Raw genomic sequence first — 4631 nt, 5'->3', positions numbered from 1 at the left:
AAGACAGGCTCAACAGCTACCCCCACCTCTATCTAGGCATAGCTGGTATGGCAGTCCCTGCTGTGGCAGGCCTTCAGCCAAGATGTGGAACAGAGAAACTGGTCTCTAAATGTGGAATACCCTATTGGAAGAAACTAGACTATCTAGTTACAAATGTCTTAGTTCTAGCCCTTCCCAAAATGGCATTGTCTTTTAATGAAGTATCTCCACTGAACACAGAAAAAGTTCTTTGCATAAACTTTGTTTTTGGGAAGGCCTTAGATAGCTGAAGAGCCTGGATAACATTTTGCATCTAAGAACTGTCTATTGTACGTGTAGAACATACTGTATGTGTACATGTTTATACATATATAGACTTACATGTGTGTCTATATATGAGCATGCGTACACACAAAGACATATAAATCGTGTGTGTCTACTTATGAATCTTCCCAATCTGTTTTCCCAGGCTTTTTCTGGGAAGGAGTGGGAACTGGGTAGGATTCTGAGACTGATGGCTTGGAGGAGCCATCTGTTGGCTCTGATCCAGTTTGTAAACAATTTTGTATTGTTGCTGTGCCAAATGTAAAACATGTGTTAAGAAAGTGACAATCAATGCATTTACAGTAAGGGCATTCTTATGCAGAAACTCTGCTTACTGTTCAATTTTGAAGCAAAAGACAATATATCTATGGTCGTCCAGTATAATTTTGTTACTCCAATTGAGAAACCATGTACTCCTCCATTTATACAAACTGTCAAAGTGCAGCTGATGCTATAGTACAAAGCTGATGGAGCTGAGGCATTTTATACTGGCTGAAGATCTCGTCTTGTGATCTCAGAACAGTTCAATGTCATGCCACATGCTTGGGTTGTTTGCGCACAAAATAATTTTTGTGCATAGATGCAAGTTCCCAGAAATGTCTCAAATGTAATAAACTTATGTTCTGAGGTACTAACTTTTATATTATTAAGAAGCATCCAGTACTACTTATGATCTTACATTATTTTATTTGTATTCAAATTACATAGTTTATAGAGGGAGTTGGATATAATATGCTACTCCTTCCCCCTTCTCAGCACTGTACAGAGAACATCAATAGTCAGTGCCTTGGAAGTGACAATGAACACTTAATCACTTCCATAAAACTCTTCCATTGACAGGGCAGAGATAAAAAATACTCTGGAAAAAAAAAAGCATATTGATATAATATCCTTTCAGAGATAAGCATAAGTCCTGCTTTCTAGAACAAAGGAGTTGGCGAACAACAGGAAGCAGCTTCCTTGTATATAGCTATACAAACCTGCTTTCAGCTACCACCTCAAGAAGCTTTTTCTTTTCCTTCAGAATCATGAAGCAAGTGTTTTTTGAGACTACACTTGACTTCAGGGCTTGCTATTTTCCTCCTTTTGTGCTTTGCTTGTCCCATACCTTTATTCACCATTCCACCTATACAATTGAAATTTCTGACCAATTTTTTAATTGCTCTTGCTCAATACAGTGCCATACACTAAAGTTTGAAAACAATTTTCATTTTGCAAAGAAACATTACAGTTTTATAGCATGAGGGCGGCAGTCTTAAATTCAGCACTGTTGTGCATCACCCACAACAGCAATGTATTTTTGCAGGAGTTCCTCAGTAATGGTGCAAGAGTGGAACGGGAGATGAGGTCTTTTTGAGACATTTGTCTTGACTCATGTTAGTCTGTGGTGTACTTCTATATATGAAGCCAAAGATTTGCTTTAGAAGGAAGCCTGGTTGAGTCTTTTGTGATTTGAGGCCTGATCCAAAGCCACTTAGCTTGGAGAAGTAACACTCCTGTAGTCTACAGTAGGCTTTGTTTTGGCTCAGACACTTAAGTGTCTTGGAATGGTCAGGAATCTGATACAAATTCTTAATTTGGGACATCTAGTTTTAATAGTTTCTTAAAATCTCCTTGGTCCTTCCTTTGTGCTACTGTGACTAGTTTAAGTTGTGCTTTTCAATACACATTTTATATTTATAGCATGATTTTTCCAACTGGAAGCTTAATGTCAAGCCAGTGTTGTGTTCTTCCCCGCACAATAACCAGAAATATTAAGCATTTTTAAGGGTCTTTTTCTGTTACTGCACAGTTCAGTAACAAGAAGACAGAAATAACTGTTGCAGGCTAAATATCTTCTGGGATTTGTATTCAGTATTAGAATAATTGTAGAATTGAATTATTGAGAAACAGAAACCACTGTTCTTTAAAATCTATACCAACAATATGATATTAATTGGAAGAAAAAGACCTGACTCTTTACTGGAAGAGAAGCTTTGTCTTTGAGATTTCTTCTATTATTTTGAGGGGGAAAAAACCCAACCCACAACACTATAATGCAGCATGTAGCTGAAGATAGGATAGAGTGCTGTGAACATTATGTGCTTAAGTCTTCCTATACATACTCAGATGCAGAAAATTAAATGGATCACTTCTGTTTGCAGACTAGAGACTATTCTTTTGGATGAATTCATTAGTTAATAATTGTGTTTTGTCTGTGGTAGACTAGACGAGCCCAAAGCCATTTAAGTACAGATGTTTCACTGACTTTACAATGGGTGTCATTTCAGATTAATTTAGTTTTTGCAAACTTCAGTGTGACTACTCTTAACATCAGTTTAGTTTGATGTCCCTTTCTCTAACTTGATATACTAGCTAGAGGTTGCTGCCACTAGCCTTCCCAACCCAGTGTTTAAGGCCACCCTTGCCATCAAAGCTGCTGAAGAGACCATCTCCAAATACATCACCACAAAACAGGCTTGCTCAGAAAGGTGTATACTTGAAACAAAATTAACCCAGCTGACTTTGATTGTAACAGGGGCACCTCCACAGCAGCTTGCTGGTAGAGTGGAGAGGGAAGTAAGAGAGAGTAAGAACAAGTAGAGAGGACCAAAGCACTGTAAACTGCTCCACTGGCACAGCTGTTTGAAACACAGGTCTGTATACATCCTAAGTACAGCAGTAGAATGCCAGATGATGCTAAATCACTTTGGAAAATGTCCTCACTCGCACACATTTGCTCTAATTGATCAAAAGGACTTTGGCACTTCACTTGCCAAGTTTGAAACATTTGTAGAAGAAAACTGGGAGAACATCAACAAAGGAGTTGACTTGAATCTAGCAACAATTTGGCACTGGATGTTGCTGAATGCAGGCAGTAATCTTGCTGAACTGGATACTGTGGTGATTTAATACTGGAGTCTGTCAGTTTCTCTGTTTCATGGTGACTTTAGTTCCATTCTTCATAGCTATTTTCTCTCATTACTAGGATATCTAAATAAAGAAATGAAAACTTGATACCTATGTTCCTCCTGGTTGCTAGTTTGCTCCTTTCATGCAACCCCTGAATGCTGTGCTGCCTTGCAGGGTGTTTTCCTGTAGCTGCTCCCAGCATTGAGCAAGCTGTAGAATCCGTGGCAATATAGTGCAGATAACACTGCCTTCAGCACCACATGCCTCTGAAGTGCATGCTTGTTAGACTGGAACTGTCATTTCCATTAAATAGCTATGTAACTGTGATTAACAGCTACTACTCAAGATATGTTCCTCAACTGTATCCTATTGGACTTGTGACTGGCAGTCTAACTATTTATACTGGATTAGCAACTCTATAGCAAAACTGTCATGGCTGATTTAATAATTTTTCTCCCAGGGAAGCTCGTGCTGTTTTCAGTGAATAGAATCAGGTGTTTAATGATGTGGAATCTAGGAATGAGTAATTTGTAAGGCAAGTGACCTTGTGTATTGGGTCTGGTGCCGCTGGTGTAGTGGTATTATGCAAGATTCCCATTCTTGCAACCTGGGTTCGATTCCCGGGTGGCACACCAAAAAGACTGTGGTGGGTTGACCCTGGCTGGACGCTAGGTGCCCACCAAAGCCATTCTATCACTCCCCCTCCTCAGCTGGACATGGGAGAGAAAATATAACAAAGGTCTTGTGGGTCAAGACAAGGACAGGAGAGATCACTCACTAATTACTGTCACGGGCAAAATAGACTCAGCTTGGGGAAAATTAACTCAATTTATTACAAATCAACCAGAGTAGGGTAATGAGGAATAAAATCAAATCTCAGAACACCTTCCCTCCCCCCCTCCCTTCTTCCCAGGCACAACTTCACTCCTGGATTCTCTACCAACCCCGTCCCCCAGTGGCGCAGGGGGATGGGGAATGGGGTTTACGGTCAGTTCATCACACATTATTCCTGCCGCTTCATCGTCCTCAGGGGCAGGACTCATCACACTCTTCCCCTGCTCCAGCGTGGGGTCCCTCCCACGGGAGACAGTCCTCCACGAACTTCTCCAATGTGGGTCTTTCCCACGGGCTCCAGTTCTTCATGAACTGCTCCAGTGTGGGTCCTTTCCACGGGGTGCAGTCCTTCAGGCACAGACTGCTCCAGTGTGGGCCCCCCGCAGGGTCACAAGTCCTGCCAGCGAACCTGCTCCAGCGTGGGCTCCTCTCTCCTTGGGGCCACAGGTCCTGCCAGGAGCCTGCTCCAGCGCAGGCTTCCCACGGGGTCACAGCATCCTTTGGGCATCCACCTGCTCCGGCATGGGGTCCTCCACGGGCTGCAGGTGGATATCTGCTCCACCATGGACCTCCATGGGCTGCAGGGGGACGGCCTGCCTCAC

The 4631-nt window shown here is 42.0% G+C and overlaps 1 non-coding gene across 1 annotated transcript; it reads left to right on the top strand.

The window, feature by feature from the left end:
• The first annotated feature begins 3756 nt into the window (after positions 1–3756).
• Positions 3757–3827, top strand: TRNAG-CCC. Its single transcript has one exon. It is a non-coding gene; the product is annotated as a tRNA-Gly (tRNA).
• The last annotated feature ends 804 nt before the right edge of the window (positions 3828–4631 follow it).

The sequence above is a fragment of the Aquila chrysaetos genome, chromosome 6, assembly GCF_900496995.4.
Source record: "Aquila chrysaetos chrysaetos chromosome 6, bAquChr1.4, whole genome shotgun sequence".
Lineage (NCBI taxonomy): Eukaryota > Metazoa > Chordata > Aves > Accipitriformes > Accipitridae > Aquila > Aquila chrysaetos.
This window is presented reverse-complemented; position numbering and strand designations above follow the sequence as displayed.